The sequence below is a fragment of the Mauremys reevesii genome, linkage group 2 (assembly GCF_016161935.1).
Source record: "Mauremys reevesii isolate NIE-2019 linkage group 2, ASM1616193v1, whole genome shotgun sequence".
Taxonomy (NCBI): Eukaryota; Metazoa; Chordata; order Testudines; family Geoemydidae; genus Mauremys; species Mauremys reevesii.
The window spans coordinates 280247728-280265037 of NC_052624.1; the positions used below are offsets into that span (position 1 = coordinate 280247728).

Sequence of the window (17310 nt, forward strand, 5' to 3'; positions counted from 1 at the left end):
TCTCTTTTGGATACGCACAGGATATTTTCTCCTTCCATGTTTTTCTTGCATATCTGATTTTCCAGAATCCTCTTTTCAGGAGGAAAAACTACCATAATTATGAAGTAATAATAATTTAATAATATATTTTAAAAGTCTTCAAATTATTCTAATCTTTTGAAACACAAGCAAATATGACTTTGATTTCCCGTTGAACGTCCAGATGTCTGAATAAGTTGAAGCCCTTATTTCCTGACTTGATTAGTGCAACATCCTCCTCTATAGCTTCCCAAACATATTGCCCCCTTCTGCCCAAAGTCCTGCAGCTACGCTCACATTCCTTGCCTGCCATTTCAACCCCACCAATCCCCTCTTTGAAGCCCTCTCTCTTTCTGCTATTGCATCATATTCAAGATTGTCAGTACCTACAGAGCTTTGCCTATATCAGCCACACTCCACTCCACTTCCCTTCCCTCGTGTCACCTCAGCCCTCCACCGGCTCTGGCCCATTAATGATTGTAGTTTATCCAATCATCTGTCAACTTCTCACCTAATCATCTTCATTACCTTCTTCCAGGCTACATTCTATACCTGTAATGCTCTTCCTGAGTTCATCCACAAGGCTCTTACTCTCCAGACAGTTAAGGCCCTATTATTTCTGCTATGTGTCTATGGTAAAACCTTAGATGGACACGTAAATAGTAATACATATTTCACAAAAGAGGTGGTCAAGCCTCAACTTGGCACATCTCCTGATAAATAGAATCATACAAATATCGAGCTGGAAGGGACATTGAAAAGTCATCTAGTCCAGCCACCTGAACTGAGGCAGGGCCAATCAAACCTACACCATCCCTGACAGGCGTTTGGCCAACCTGTCCTTTAAAACGGCCAATGACTGGCATTCCAACCCCTTGCCCCCTTGGAAGCCTATTCCAGTGCTTAACTACCCTTATAGTTGGAAAGTTTTCCTCTAACAGCTCATTTAAACCTCCCTTACTGCAGATTAAACCCTTATTCTTATTCTACCTTCAGTGGACATGGAGAACAGTTGATCACCACCCTCTTTATCACAGCCCTTAACATATTTGAAGACAGTTATCAAGTCCCCCTCAGTCTTCTTTTCTCATAGCTAAACATGCCCAGTTTTTTTAACTTTTCCTCATAGGTCAGGTTTTCAGAACTTTTGATCATTTTTGTTGCTCTCCCTGGATTATCTCTAGTTTATTCACATCTCTCCTAAGGTGTGGCACCCCAAAGTGGACAGAGCAGTCCAGCTGAAGCCTCGCCAGTGGAAAGCAGAGTGGCACAATAACCCCCCATGTCTTACATGGTGTGAATACACCTGTGAAGAGAGATCACTCACCATTAAGGTTCCCCTTTTGCCCAGACAAGGTGTAGCAGCTGTCCTGCAGTCTGGTGCCTTCTGCCAACGGTTGCTGTGTCACTGTGGCAGACTCTCTTCCCATAAACCAGCCCTCTGATTAGGTCAAAATTTAATCCACCCCTTTGGAGCTGGCAGAAAGTCCAACATAAAACAGTCCAATGAGCTCACAAAAGGGTCTTTGACCTCAACTACAGGCCCCTGGTCCTCATTCCCTTGTCTCAAGGCTTTCCAATGTCCTTATCCCCTTCTCCGGGCTAATGCCCCTTTGTCAGTGGCTGGTAGAGGAACTTGGATCCTCTGACTACACTGGGTTCCAGCCCAAGGACCCTATAATCAGGGGCCAACATTTTTGCAGCCCCATTCCTCGCTGTTGTTTCCCTGGGCTCCTTCCCACCCAGCTTTTCTCACACTTTCTTCCCTGCAACTTCTCTAGGTTGACCCTTCTTTCAGGAGTAGGATTCTTAGGGCCCTCCCCTGGGCCACCACGTCTATTCCCAGAGAGTGATTACAGACTCTCTCCCCTGGCAGTCTCTCCTGCTCTGAATTTCCTAGTTTTGTAATCCTCCAGCTGGGCTTCAGCATCAATTAAGCCTGCCTTTTTCCTCTCCCACAGGTGCAGCCAGGCATGTTCATTGACTTCTTAGGCACATTAACCCATTTAGGGCTTGTGTGGACTACACATCCAATCACAACACCCCAGAATGATATTTGCCTTTTTCACAACAGCATTCTACTGTTGACTCATTTTCAATTTGTGATCCACTACAACCTGCAGATCCTTTTCAGCACTACTATCGCCTAGTTGGTTATTCCCCATTTTTGTAGTTGTGCCTTTGATTTTTCCTTCCTAAGTGAAGTACTTTGTACTTTTCTTTCTTGAATTTCATTTTTCTGATTTCAGACAAAGGGCTGGTCCACACTAAGAAGTGGGGTCGAACTAGGGTACGCAACTTCAGCTACGTGAATAGCGTAGCTGAATTCGAAGTACCCTAGTTCGAACTACTCACCCGTCCAGACGCCACGGAATCGAAGTCCGCGGCTCCAAGGTCGACTCCGCCACCGCCTTTTGCAGTGGTGGAGTACCAGAGTCGACCGCGGCGCTTCCGGAGTTCGAACTATCGCGTCCAGATTAGACGCGATAGTTTGAACTCCGAGAAATCGAACTCACCGCGTCGACCCGTCTGGTAAGTGTAGACTAGCCCAAATTCTCCAATTTGTCAGGATTATTTTGATTTCTAATCCCATCCTCCATGGGCTTGCAAGCATCTTCTCTGATTAGTGTCATCCTCAAATTTTATAAGCATACTCTCCATTCCATTATCCAAGTCGCTAATGAAAACACAGAAGAGTACCAGACCCAGGACAGGCCCCTGTGAGACCCACTACATACGCCCTCCCAGTTTGACAGCAAACCATTGATAACCACTCTCTGAGCATGGTTTTTCAAGCAGTTGTGCACCCACCTTACAGTAATTTCATATAGACCTCATTTCCCTAGTTTGTTGATGAGAATGTCATGCGGGACTGTGTCAAAAGCCTTACTAAAATCAAGCTCTATCACCCCCTTCTAAATCCACTAGACCAGTAACCCTGTCAAAGCAGGAAACTAAATTGGTTTGGCATGATTTTTTTCCTTGACAAATCCATGCTGGTTATTCCTTGTAACCCTATCATCCTTTAGGTGCTTACAAACTGATTCTTTAATAATTTGTTCCAATATATTTTCAGGAACTGAAGTTAGGCTGACTGCTCTATAATCCTCCTGGTCCTCTTTGTTCCCCCTTTTTAAAAACAGCTACTGTGTTTACCATCTGTGATCCTGTTGGCCCTCCATGAGTCCTCAAACATAGCACTCCTTCCCCCTAACCCCTGTTCATCTGTCTTGGCAGTGTGAGTGACTTGGGATAAGGACCCCAGAAAGTGTTTGGCACTTTGTGGGAGCTACTGGAAACAAATAATAGACAAGGACCCCTGCTTACTGATTCTTGTTTCCCTTTTATCTTCAGCATTCTTGCCCAAGCTGCATGTAAACCCCCTTCCGTTTCCATTTCTCCTGCTCTTGCTCTGAGAATCTATTTTCTTTCACAAACCCAGAATTTAGGTGACTCAGTATATATTCTTAGCCTTTTTAGCTCTGAATCAGTTCAAGCTAAGCTCTTGTGCGCTGACCATGGGCTACTTTAAGTCAGAAATACAGGATCTAACGGGATCACCTATTTGTGTTTCCAAAATCACATTAAAGGTTAACATACCAAGAAGTACATCTAACAAAGACTTCTGCTAAATACATTCTGAAACTATTTACTGTACATCATTGGACACTTCATTTGCAAAGCCTTCTTTGATCTCTGACAGTCCATTTGATCTTGTGGCTGGGGAACTCAGAGTCTGGGGTCTAATCCCAGCTCTATAAATATCTTTCTGTGCCCTGAGTAATTTACATAACAGCTCGGCCTGTTTCCCAGTTTACAAATGAGGGATAATAATACTGACCTACCAAAACAGAGACGTAGTACGGTTCCATGAGTTTATATTTGTAAAGCACTACATAAGTGCCATTATGATTTCCATGCTGACATCAGCCCTGCTTTCTCTTGTGTTTGAACTCTTATGCTGTGTAGCACAAGGAACTGAATTAGGGCCTAATTCAAAGCCCACTGAAGTCAATGGGAGTCTTTCCCTGGTTTTCAGTGGGCACTAGATCTGTGAAATCAATGGCAAAATTCCCGTTGATTTCAATACAAGCAAGATGACACACTTTGTAAGATGCTGGGAGCAGGAAGATTTTATTCCATGGAGCTGCTCTTCAATTGGTGCAAATCAGAGTAGCTCCATTGACTTAAATGGAGCTTCACCAGTTCACGCCAGGTGAGGATCTGGCCAATGTCTGTATAAAGCAGCATGTACGCTTGTTAGAGCTAGTCAGAAAACTTTCTGTAAAAAAACCAAGAAAATATGTTTGTAAAAATGTAGTACTTACAAGGCCGGGTTATGGCACAGGCATAACAGGCTTGCGCCAAAGTTGAGGGTTGTCATCAGCATCTCAGCTTTCTTTTTTTTTTTTTTAAGTATTTTTTCCTATCTTTCTGAGGTACGCATATAGCCCCCAGTACCACAGAACCTGAGTACCTCACAATGTCTAATGCATTTATCTTCAACATCCCTGTGAGGTAGGGAAATACTGTTATCCCAAATTTTCAAATGGGAAACTGAGGCACAAAAAGAGTATGCTGGAAGATCACACTGGAAGTCTGTGGGGGAGCAGGGAATTGAATCCTGGTGTACCAAATCCCAGGCTCCTGTCCTAACCACTCGACCATCCTTCATCTCCCATGGCTTGCAAAGAAAAGCATGTGCAACTCTCACTTGCAATTTGCCAGTTTCTGGAGCTCTGATCTGAATCTTTAGGGGCCCCTACCAAAGGGTCCCTACCACTAGGATGGCTGCAAAAGCCCTCTGACCCCATTCTCAGCATGCTTGGACACAGAAGAAAACTGAGGTTTTCTGCATAGGATGATCTTGAAGAGAAGTCCAGTGGGCCAATGAAAAGCCAGGGCTGGACAGCCCTCAGCAAATTAACTGATGAAAGGGGACAACATGGCTTTCAGAGAAAGAAAGAGTTCCAGTGTTTGGAAGCTGGGCGTGAGGGAGTACAGTTCAGGGGAATCCTTACAGAATACCCCTTTCCCCCAATGGGAGTTTTTGCACTGCTCTGAGCCTCTAGTTGCACGTATCAGGTCGCTCCAGCACTGTAGTGACCAACATCCAGAGAAAGAGAGAGAGAGAGAGAGATCCAACCTGGCTTTGGCTACTGAGAGCCTGCCGATACCCTAGAAGGATTCCACACCAGAGCGCGAAGAAAAAGTAAAGTGAAATTTGTTTAACCTGGCAAACACCACAGCATTGCGACACTGTGTCTCAGGACACCCAGCCTCAACTTACCACCTGCTTCAGGAAGAGAGGTGAGGTTGGAGGAGTTTGTGTTAGGAGGTGGAGTACTGGCTTGTTTAAAAATGTTTGTTGATTTTAACCCCTTTCTTCCCCAGATCCTAGTATCCTGTTCCCAACAGTCACCTCTCTGTTATACTGTTGTTTTTGGAGTGACATTTCTTTGCTAGAGTTTGTTTTGTTTACCTTATTGTCTAGAGTGTGCTGGGGTCTACATGCTTTGCCAGCTAGTAGCTTTACCATTGATGTTCTCGAGGGACAGCACCGCTGTGCATATGGCACAGTGAAGAGTCACTTTGAGTGGAGGCACTGCGCGCCAAAAAAGAACCCAGGTCTCACCCCATGCAAGGAGAGGGGAGAAGCCTCTCCAAATATTGGTGATAGCAAGCACCCAGGAGAGAAAAGGGAGGAGTCTAAATGCACCTTGGGGAAGCAGCTACACATGAACATGTGAACCGATTATAACTGATATAGAGAAGTCTGCCTGAGTCTGCACACAGCTTGCAGCAGAGGGAGAAGCAGCAGCCATTAGATCCAGGGAGGAAGCCATCTAGCCCCTCCACACACTACCACCACTGTGCACTAGGCTCCTGGCCTGAGGGGTGCCACTTCACCCCATGTTTGCTACTTTTGTCTCGGAGGTGGCGAACTGATCCAGCTTCTAATGGGGTGGTGGTCAGGGGGGCCATGGGTGGAAGTGTGCTGAGGGCCCCAGATTGCTTTAATCCAGCTCTGGGTGTTTAAGAAAAATTCAGCAACTTGTACGGTTAATAGAAATTAAATTATTTGAGAAAGTTCTAATCCATCTCTGTTTTAGGCGTATGTAAAGATAGCCCCTTATTCCTGCAGGATATCATTAGTGATAAAAGCTTCCATGTTACTGCAATGCATTTGTTTCCATTAGTGTGTGTGCGGTGTGATGCTGCTGGCTGTGTGTACATTAAGGTGCGATTGCTATTAAAATAAAAAAGATTGAGGGGGGCAAAGCAGAGGCCTTCCCAGGACTTATTCGCTTCACTCTGCTGTGCACTTTTCATCCCGTAAATTTGTTATAGCTCTGGTTCCCAAGCTTGAGTGAACATTCATCTTCCTTCCTTTACATATACAGCCAAACAATGCTGAGCTGCTGGTTTGGCAATAAAGAAATGAGATTCACATTATTGGCTTTGCATTAGGTTTGTTTATAAAAGACAAGGCATATTAATCATAGATATCTACGCTGGGAGAAGCATGCAGCAATGCAAGAAATGTATTCATTACAGAAAGCAGGATGTCAAGCAGACTAGGAGCTGCTATGGATTGATGCACCGGCTCCTCAATCCCTCTGCCTCATAAAAAAAGCTAAACATGACTTTGTTGTAGCTCAGGTTTGAAATTTGCATTAACCTCTTCTACTGCAGAGTCCCAGCACAACTTTTGTGCAGTGGTATAATCCAGCTTCTTTTCGTTGCAATGTCAACAAATTGAAATGTTGGCACCTCCACTGGTAACACGTGGCCAGTGATGTGCTGGCAATAGTTTAACAAGGGGCTCCTACAAAAATTATCCCCTTTAGACAGTTATATAACAGCATGTGCCGAGCACGCATGGGCTACCAGAGAGCAGAAGGGACAGACTGGAAATCTATTTGTTTACTTCCCCTTTTAGGGCAAATTCTGCCTTGATAGACACTCTGTGGAATCCCACTTAAACACCAGTGGGATCCCATGGGAAGTAAATCAGGGAAGGATTCGTTTTTAAAGAGAAACACTTTTTTAAAACCTTAAGTAAGAAGAGGCAGTGCCACTTGACCAATGAATATTAAGCTTCATTTTGCTGAAAATGCTTGTTATCTCTTGCCGACGTGTACAATGAGTTTATTGGTAATAAAGCCTAGAACTCAATTTGTGTAACTGCAACGTAAAGGAAAAGGATCATGGGGGATGAGCCGCTTCCAGGGAACTTTATTTTGAGTTATACCTGCCATTTGGTGCTATCTGTTCCATTCCAAAAGAAAAAAATAGTTCTTCCGAATTATTTATGTACTCTAGAAATAAGGCCTCTCTGGCAGAGAAGATTTCGCCGCATCAGAAAGATGGTACACTCTGTCAGATACTGGGAAATCCCTCAGACCTATTCTTCAGTTTTGTGGCAGAAATTGAACAAGAGGCTCAAGAGGCTCCCATCTAGCACATGGACACACCTGAGAGAGTTCGTCAGCCAAGGACAAACTCAGCCATCACAATCTGGTTGTGGCCTTTTATCAGCATTGCAATGTCACGGCATGGCATTGCTTCAAAATGCCATCATGCTACAAATGCACTCGTGTGACATAGTGATATAATGCAGGTTCTAGAAATGGTATCTGGAACTGTGGCCATCCAGAAACATGCAGGACTAACTTAATCATGGCACAAGGATTGGTGGCAACACAGGGGTAGCACTGGCAGTTCATTTTGTCCCTAGGTGCCAGGTACATTCAGCAGCGCTGAAGTGGCTAAGAAACATCCTTTGATAGAGGAGATGTTTAATGGGAAGCTTGACTGCACATGGACATCTTGCACAGAACCTTGGGGTATTTTTGCTGAGCAAGTGGGCGTGCATGGTGTTGATGGCAGGCAGAACAGATGAGTGTGGCAAAGGAATTGGGGACAGAGCAAGACATTTAGACAGGGATTCTCCAACTGGCAACAACATGAGAAAAGAGAGAGAATGTTGCTGTTAAGAGACCCCAGCACCCAATAGTGCAGCAGAAACTTTCACATGTTCACAATAGCTAAGCCATGGCGTAGACATGCAGCTGACTACCAGCTGCCCTGTGTCTGGTGTTATTCCTGTTGCCATCAGAGGTTAGCAGGGGCAGAAGTAGGAGGATGGGGCCCAGCTTAAAAAGTAAATAGTTGATTGTTTTATTTTGTCAAAAGGGAGCAAGGGCGTAAGAACTGTAATAGGTGGCGAAGCAAAGAGCCAGTGGCCTGGGGTAACATGACACAGCTGTATAAACGGTGACTGCTCAGTGGGAACAGCTGGGACCCAGATCTTCAATTTGTAATAACAGTTTGGCCTATGGGTGAAAAAGTTTGCACCTCTCCCTGTGGAGGGCAGATCTATTTATGGATGAGTATGACTCTACTGGGATACACTTCTCCTGCTACTCAACTGAGTCTTGATTTCAGAAATTGGATGAAGGAAATTCCCACCGGGGTGGGGTAGGTAGGTGAGGGAGGGATCAAACCCTATTATTCTCATGGGACAAAATTAACTTTTGTGCAAAGAGCTAGCAAAAGGTCTAAACAGCACATGGGTACAAACTAAGCCTTCAGAATAAGCCTTGCACTTCCCCTGTTGCTCCAGGGTGAATTTCCACAAAGATGAATACCTGCAGCCATTGTGCTGTAATACATTTTTCTTCCTGCAGCCTCTATTTCTGATCCCTTTGCCGGGCCCCAGCAGAAGACAATAGAGGTTAGAGAAGGCCACACAACAGTCTGCAGGATACCTCACACCTGCACAAACAGAGCATGAGAGAGCCTGTAGGGCAGGAGGGAGGATACCCAGGCCTTTTATATTGTCAGTTATACTCTCTACAGTCTTTGTTCCTCTGCTACGGAGGTAAGACAGTGGGATGGAAAGAACTGTTCATCCATCAGGTCCATCGTCTGTCTCTGTAGTATGGCAATTTGGCTCTCACAGCCAGCAGCCCTGACCATGATGGATTCACCACCCCGTATCCATGCGGGTTCTCCCCTCGATTCCTTCCTCCAAGAAGCATCAATCACATCTTGCCTTGCCTGATAGTCACCCCAGCACAAACTGCCGGAAGGAATAGAGAATGCTGGTGAGACAAGCAAAATGAGTCACGCCCCTTCGCATCAAACACAGTCAGCAGCAGCTGCAGCCCAATTCAGCTCAATAGTTTACAGGTGTCTCCAGGAACGACTGTCATAAAAAGCTCCCGAAATACTTTCTTTTTCCTTTTTTTTTTCTTTTAGAGCATTTTAAAATTTGTACAGCAACAGTTACCGACTGAAAGCAGGAATTAACGGAAACGAAAGGAAATGAGAGACACTGAAGGAAAAACAAACATAATCATCTCCAGCTGCAGCTCAATTAAACAACCGTTCAGAGAAAACTACTCATTCACAATTTACCCACAGAAATCCACTTTCTTACAGTCTCTTCAGGCTTTTGCACCACACTAGCACATTCCTCTTTAAAAGGTAATTTAGGGCTCTTTGGCTTTGAGAGACAAATAGCAATTCCTTCGCACCCCAGGCGGAAGGAAGCAGGTGAGGGGTCAGGCTGGTGGGCTGACTCTCTGCTTATACACAGAGGGTCTGGTTCATACCTGCTCGAGGGCAGGGAGAGAGAGGCAGCTTGCATCTCTCCTATTCAGAGTGTGCCCTAATGTGCCCATAGGGTTTTCTTAAATTGCACCTCTATTTCAATGGCCCTTATGAGACAGAACCTCCACATCCATCCTGGCCAAACCCTCTCCCTCCCCTTGCCTGCTCCTAATACTTCCAATCAGCACCTGAAATGCTACTTGGGCCTGGAACTGCAGGGCAGCCTAGCCGTGGCAGTCTCCCTAGGACTATGATGAATTGGGTTGAAAGACTTTTCCTTCAGAGCCTGAAGTTAATGTTATAGTCCCTCTTGTGGCTTCCCCAGCAGATATTGGTTCCTTTCCTCTGATCAGTCTGAAGTGACACCAACCCCATGATCGTCTAATAAACTGCAGCATTCATAAGCCCTGGTGGAAGAGAACTCTTATCCCTCCATCTCCTTCCTAAATGTGGCTGCACCAGTGAGATCATCTAGTGTCCTGCAGAAGTCCCTCTCATCACCTGCTGTGATCACCCACAAGGGTGTGACTTAAACTAGAGAAGATCAATGGAAAACTCTTTCCTAGTACCTGTTAGATTAGTTGAAAATTTTCCACAGTCCAGATTCTGCTCAGGCATAAATCCAGCTGTAACTACATCGATGTAAATAGAATTACTCAGACATTCACAAATGTAAGTGAGATCAGAGTCTACTCTATGTTTGAATGAAATAACAAGGTTCCCTCCTTCCTTTACATCTGTTTTACATCACAGACAGACAGATAATTTCATCCAAGAGTCTCAAGGTAATTAAAACGTTAAGCCTTTCAAACACCCCTGTGTGCGGGGAATTATCAACAATGTATGTTATAGATGGCAAAACTGAATCACAGAGTCTAATTTTGCATGACTTCATTTCCAGTGCCTGACATTTCAGTCTGATTTTCAAAAGCACTGAGCACCCATGACTCCAACTGAAGTTATTGGAAACTGCAGGTTCTCAGCATCTTTGAATATCAGACCCACAATGACTATAGTTGGTTAGCCCAAAATTGAGGCACAGCCAGTGATCATTTTTGAAAATGTCGGCCTATATAATTTTCCCTGGATCACACAGTGAGTCAGCAGCCGAATCAGAAATAGACCCATGATGATAGGTATCCTGCTCCAACCACTACACAGCACTTCCCAATGCTCATCCAAGTGACACTGTTGATTTCCCCATCTCTCAGTCAAGCGCAGAACCACATGTTTGATGACGTAGATTTGCTACTGATGTTCATAGCGAGTAACAAATAATTTGCTATCGGTACATTTTTATTAGAGGAATACACAACTTATTGCCTCCTTACAAGGCGAGGGGTATAATGGATTTATAAAAGATGAACACAAGACAACTACTAGGTAATCATTGTAATTACCATTATTTGGGGCCTTGGTTATAAAAAAAAATGTTTGTGCTACTTTGAAAGTCTAGAAACTAGTGAAGCCTGAATAGTCATCTTTCTCCCTGAACTCATTCCCTTGTAAGAACTGCCATCATGCTGATTCAAATACTTGTATCATGGCTGAGTATTATTATCTCAGTTATACAACAGGATGTTGGAACAAACATCATGTGCGCAGCTGTTAGTTTTATTAAGTTTAGGGTAATTAGACTGGACAGAGAACGAAGGTGAAGAGAGCAATCAGACCTTGCTGGGAGGAGGGCCAGAATGAGCCCCTTCGTTATGATGATGATTACCAAGCTATGAATCCAGGCTCTAGTCATCTCCCAAGTCAACGACCACAACTTCCTTCTCTCCTCCTCATCCTTCTTTCGTCTCATCATGAAGGCACCATGAAAATTCTCTTCCTTTTCCAATGTTCTGACCACATCCACATGCTTGAAGGACCATTGAACCAGATTTATCTATAGATAATTCAACCATTTCTTCTTCACCTTTGAAGGACTACACCACACTGAACTCACTCACCTATTGTCTTGTGTCTCAGTCTACTGTGGAAGTATTGAGGCTACGTCTACACAGCATTTTGGATGGGAGCGAGTCTTTCAGCCTGAGTTGGGGCTCACGCTAGCTCTCTAAAAATAGCTGTATCGACAGTGCTTTGAAGTTGTGGCTTGTGCCCGAGGCTTCAGATACCAAGGTCCAGCCTGAGCTGCAACTTTGAAGCACCATCTGTACAACTATTTTTGGAACTAGCACAAGCCCTGCCATACCAAGTCTGTCAACCCAGGCTGGGAGGCTCACTCCCATGGGCTCCAAATTGCTGTGTAGACATACCCTGAGAGGCCCCAGTTTCAATCAGGGCTCCATTGTGCCAAGTGCTGTATATACATCTAGTGTAAGAGAGTCCCTGTTCCAAAGAGTCCCTATAGTCTAAGTAGCCAAGACAGAGGGTGAGAGGGCAAACAGAGGCACAGGAAGATGAAGTGACTAGACCTGAGTCACATGGCAGGTCAGTGGTAGAGATGGCAATAGAACCCACCCAGGGCCCTTTCCACTGGGCCACATTACCTGCCTTCTGACCCAATTCACTGTCCTGCACACTCCTCTCTTCATGCCATCTTTCCTTCTGCCTCTTAGGTCTGGAACAGTCTCCCAGTTAATGTATACGAAATCCCCCTCCTTTTCCTTTTATAAAAGGCCAATTGGGAAACATTGACCGCCATAAGCACACATCTCTCTGGGACTGCCTGACAGACATGTATCTGTGTCATAATGTCTCTTTTTGGCCTGTACCCACTCGGGAAGGGGAAGTGATTTTGTATCTGACACCCTGACCAATTTGAAAGTGCTGGGCACATATTTTGGAGCTCTGAGAATGATAGATAAATAATAGTAATGTGACTGAACCAAGGTTTTCTATCTTTAACTTCTCTTATTCCGTGCAGTAAATTGCAACAGTGTGAAAGTAACTGGACTGAGTGGACATTTTAAAGAGGTGCTATCGATTAATGCTCTGGCACTGAGAGATGAGAATTACTTGGCAAAATGTCTGATTTAATTTATTTAAATTCCTTTTGGTGCTAGAGAAAGATGCCCATTTGACAACCTCGGAGACCGAAGTTCTCAGTAACCTGGTTTACACTCAGAAAAAAAGATGTGCTCTTAACATGAGTGAACTAACACAAGGTAAAATCCTAGTGAGGACAAGGCAATTCGTAGTTTTCACATGAGTTAGCAGGTCAAGTTATATCCCAAGGCTCCCCCATAGTCTTTATTCCAACCTGCTAACTTGGGTGAAAACTACAAATTGCCTGGTTTTCACTAGGCTTTTACCTCATGTTAGTTAACTCAAACTAAGAACACACCTTTGCTAAGGCATGCCTTTGCTCACCACAGAATTGGTACAGTGTGGGCAGTGCCAGTACAAGCTACCACAAACACACTATCCCACAATATGTCTTATTCCTAACATGGAGGTACAATGTGTAGGATGAGAGGGAAATTCGGTCTCGTTGGTGCATACAACCCATGGTCTCTCTGCTGAAGCTAAGGTTGCCAACTAGTGCCAGTTGTGGTGGTGTTTTTATGCAATGTGAACTCCTGCAAAGAGACCACTGTTTCTGTGGCCCAACTTTCAATTGCATTTTGAACTGGAGACAATTGGCGGGAAGTCCAGATCTTGTTGCTTCAGGGTTGTCGGTGCTTAATCTGGTGTACGAGACACCAACATCACTATTCTGCATTGAGAATGAACAATTTTCATTCCGTCTGCTAACTGTGCCCAGCTATGCGTCTGCCACAGATTTTTTTTCAAGATGAACTCAGTGGCATGCCCTAATCCCATGCCACCTCTGCCCTGACACAAGATCTAATTTCCACTAGTAACCTTGGGTTATCTGGGCTCACTTTTATCATCCCATATCTGGGAGTTACTCAGTTGAGATCCTTCTTTATAAAGGAATTAGACTCCATAAAATGAAGACTGGAATTAGGCACTGATCTCTCAAACCTAATAATAGACATTACACAATTCGTTGCTACCTCCATGTGCATGGCACACAAGGTAAAGCACTATTCACATTCTCTCCATGTGCAGAGTACATCATAATGAGGTTCTGGCATTTTGCCCACTGCATGAAGGCAGCAACAACAACTAGCCCAGAAGCTATTATTATTATTTATACTGTATTTACAGCAGTTGCCACAATGTGATTGATGCTTTGCAAAGATTCTGAAACGGTCAGCCTCTGCTGCAAGCAGCACACAATGTAAAGCCAAATAGATCAGGAGACAGAGGTTGGGGTGGTGGGGAACCATAACAGGCAATTATATACAAGCCAACTTAATCCATCATCAGCAGTGCAGCAGAAGTGGGTCTTACAGAAAAGGTTAAATGTGGACATAATAAGGGCCTTTTGGATGAGTTTAGGGAGGCTGTACCATGCATGGGAGGCAGAGTCAAAGGTGGCACAAAGGTGACTGTCGGAGAAGCTGACAAATGGATCAGCACGGCTGGGGACATAAGTAGAACAGAGACAAATTCTGTAAGTACAGTCAGCATATATGTATATATGAAACAAAATATCCCTCCCAGGTACTTCATCCAGAGGTGAGAGAGAAAATAATATCAAGATGAGTGCATGCTTCAGGAAAGTCATGCTCCAGCCTCCCAGCCCCCATGTCAACATTGTCAGCTGTTGCATTTGGAAATCAAAAATGTAATTTGGAAGCATGAATGAGTGGGGATGAAAATGACATGCCTGCCTAGCAAAATAAGTGGAAAACAAAAAGAGAACAAGAAAGAGGGGCAAAGTCGGCGATAAGAAGGAAAACTTTTCCAGATGTGAAAATCAATTTTATTCGGAGACTTCCCAGCCTTTTCATTTAGGAAGCAATGAAATTCTATTTGTCCCCTGTTCGTTTTCTACATAAAATGCCACTAAGCTACTAGCTTTCGGCAACTGCACAAAATGTAATAGGTTAGGACTGAACATCTGAAAATATGTGAGGGTTTTTAATGAAACCGATTTATATCAGTTTGTGCCAGCGAAAGGGCTGAGGCAACTTAATTTAGTTTCATTTTCACACATTTGTGGCCAAAGCAAGGATTCACTTAGTTCTAATTCAGCCTTGCTTCCATATGCCTGGCTAAGCCATTTCCAGCTGATTTAGCTGGTGACCTCTATTAAACAGCCAGGTGTTCAGCTTTATGAAATGGATAAACTCTTGGTACCTATACACCAATGCTGCATTCAGTGCCTCATCTGTGCACTTTTTTAAAGAAGAGTTTATTTATTGCATGTGTGTCCAATTGCAAACACGAGTTCTTTTTGCAAACGAGGGGAAAATTTATATCTGCAAAGCTGGCTATTCTCCTGGCTTTAACCTGGCATTCCATCTGAGAATGATATATGCAACATCATCAACTGATCACAAAAATACATATGAATAAAATCAGCTCTCCGAGGACCTAATTCTGATCCAAAGTTTTCTAGTTTTACATTGTTGTAACTTCATTGACTTCAATAGTGCTACTCCTCATTTACATAAGTGTGAAGTCAGAATCATGTATATCTAGTTTGACCATTTGTTTCCTAACCTCTGCAATAGCAACAAAGGCTTATTTTGCAACACTTACCTGAAAAACGGGGCTTCAAGAATCATAGAATCGTAGGACTGGAAGGGACCTTGAGAGGTCATCTAGTCCAGTCCCTTGCACTCAGATCTCTCTCTCTCTCCCTCTGCACTGATTGACTAAATGACTTTTCAGGAATATGAATACTAATGTGACAAAGCTCAAAATGTAGATTGGATGAATGAGAGAACTGGAAATGTGAAAGGGAACGTTCCATCATTCCTCACTGAAATAACCAGGCTGAAACCTAGCCTGGGTTTTAGTGACTGAGAATCATTGACACCCAATGACTGTTAGGTGACCTATGTAACTATTGGCCCTTTGTGAGCATTCTCACATTTTACAACAAAGGGTTGAAGTTCTGCAGAGTGAGGCAGATTGATAAGGAAGCTTGTGGTGCTGTTTTATTTGATCTGTGGCTGATCAGGATAAACAGAGGACTTTAGTCTCAAGAGCTGATACAGAATGTGAACACTAAATTCACTTACACATTTAAGTAAAAGGGAGGAAACTTCGACTGGGGGATATAAAACATCTGGAGTTGACAGTCCTGTTGCCAGAGGAAAGGTTGGGCAAATCAAACGAAGCAATCCAGATCAAATAAGATCCAACCCAAGCATTCCTTACAATCATAAATCCATTCTAAATCAAAGCCCTTGCAAGGTCCAATGGAGTGGAGTTCATTTCCCAGACAGCCTGTTTTTATTTTTATGTTCTGGATATGCTTATAAGAAAGCTTTAAAAGATTTTGCTAAACCACATTATCAGTTTCTACCAGTCCTCAAATACTGCAGTGATGGGAATTCTAGAAATTCCTCACAGAGACAGATGAGACAGACTTGGTGAATGGTTGATCAAGTCCAATATCATGCCTGTGCATAATGTCGTATGTCTGAAACGTCAGAGGAAAGAAAAACGCTCCCAACACCAGCCAGGTAAGTCCTAAAACACCATGATAGAGGCCATCTGTAGCGAGGCGGTCTGGCTCCCCGCCACCCCAGAGGGGGACGATCATCCCTGGACACCAAAGTGGGTGGAACCAGCAAACCCTGCGCTGGCCCCTCAGAGGTCAAGGCGCAGGACAGGAAGTATAAAAGCCCAGAGCTCACTTTAAGCTCAGCCACCGGAGAGACCAGATGTCTCTGGCGTAGCTCCCAGTGGGGAGACGATGGCGATCGGCGGCCGAACCAAGGACTGGCCAGACCAGTCAATGCCTGCAGCTAGCCTGAGCCCAGAGACGCTACCAAGCCTACCGCTCGCCCATTACCCTGAGGAACTACCATTTGCCAGTTACCCCGAGGAGCTGACAAACCAACCGCTAGCCAGCTACCTTGAGGAGCCCATGGTGTGTGACCCCATGGAGGACGCCGTCCGGACTCGGGTACCTCTAGAGAGGGAGGTAGGAAGTAGCCCAGGAGCAGTCAACCTGAGTCTGGCTGCAGCACTGCCAGAGCCAAAGTCAGTGTGTTGTGGCCAGGATCCCCACTGACAGCAGTGGGTCTTCTGCCACTGCTAGGGCCCTGGGCTGGGACGCAGTGGAGTGGGTGGGCCTGCGTCCCCCCCACCACCCACCTCGCGGGTGGCCGTCTCCCCCTCTCCCCGGCTGACCAGAGGCGGGAGCCTGGGGGTTTCCTGTTGAACCTGTCTGCTCAGCCCTGCCAGAGGGCCTGAGCTAGTGACTGTTTGTTGCCCGCCCTGACCCAGGGCCTGGTACTATTGAATTGTTTGCTCAGCCCCTGCCAGAGGGCCGGAGCTGCTGACTGTTTGCCACTCAGCCGAGCTAATTGCCTGACACACCTGACCCAAGTAATGAGGAGGTCTGGCTCCCCATCGCCCCGGAGGGGGACGAGCCCCGGTCAAACCCCCTACACCATCTTTCTGGTTTTTCTAGTCTGATTTGATGGCTTCAGTGGAACTCGTGTTGGTGTAGAGACATTATGCTGGTCCTCTGTCCAGAGGTGAGTTTTTTCCCCTAGAATACTGGATAGGCAAAGTGCATTTTCTAAATTGAAATAAGAAATGAGATCACCTCTCTCCCTTCCTTTACAGCAGGCATGTCAAAGAGTACAACTTATCTCTTCCTGGGCCATGGATGCAACTGCAGTC

At 44.8% G+C, this 17310-nt stretch overlaps 1 protein-coding gene across 9 annotated transcripts in view; it reads right to left on the reverse strand.

Moving 5' to 3' along the window:
- The window catches only part of TSNARE1 (t-SNARE domain containing 1), a 667577-nt gene that overhangs the window by 146689 nt on the left and 503578 nt on the right, over positions 1–17310 (reverse strand). The window lies entirely within an intron of this gene.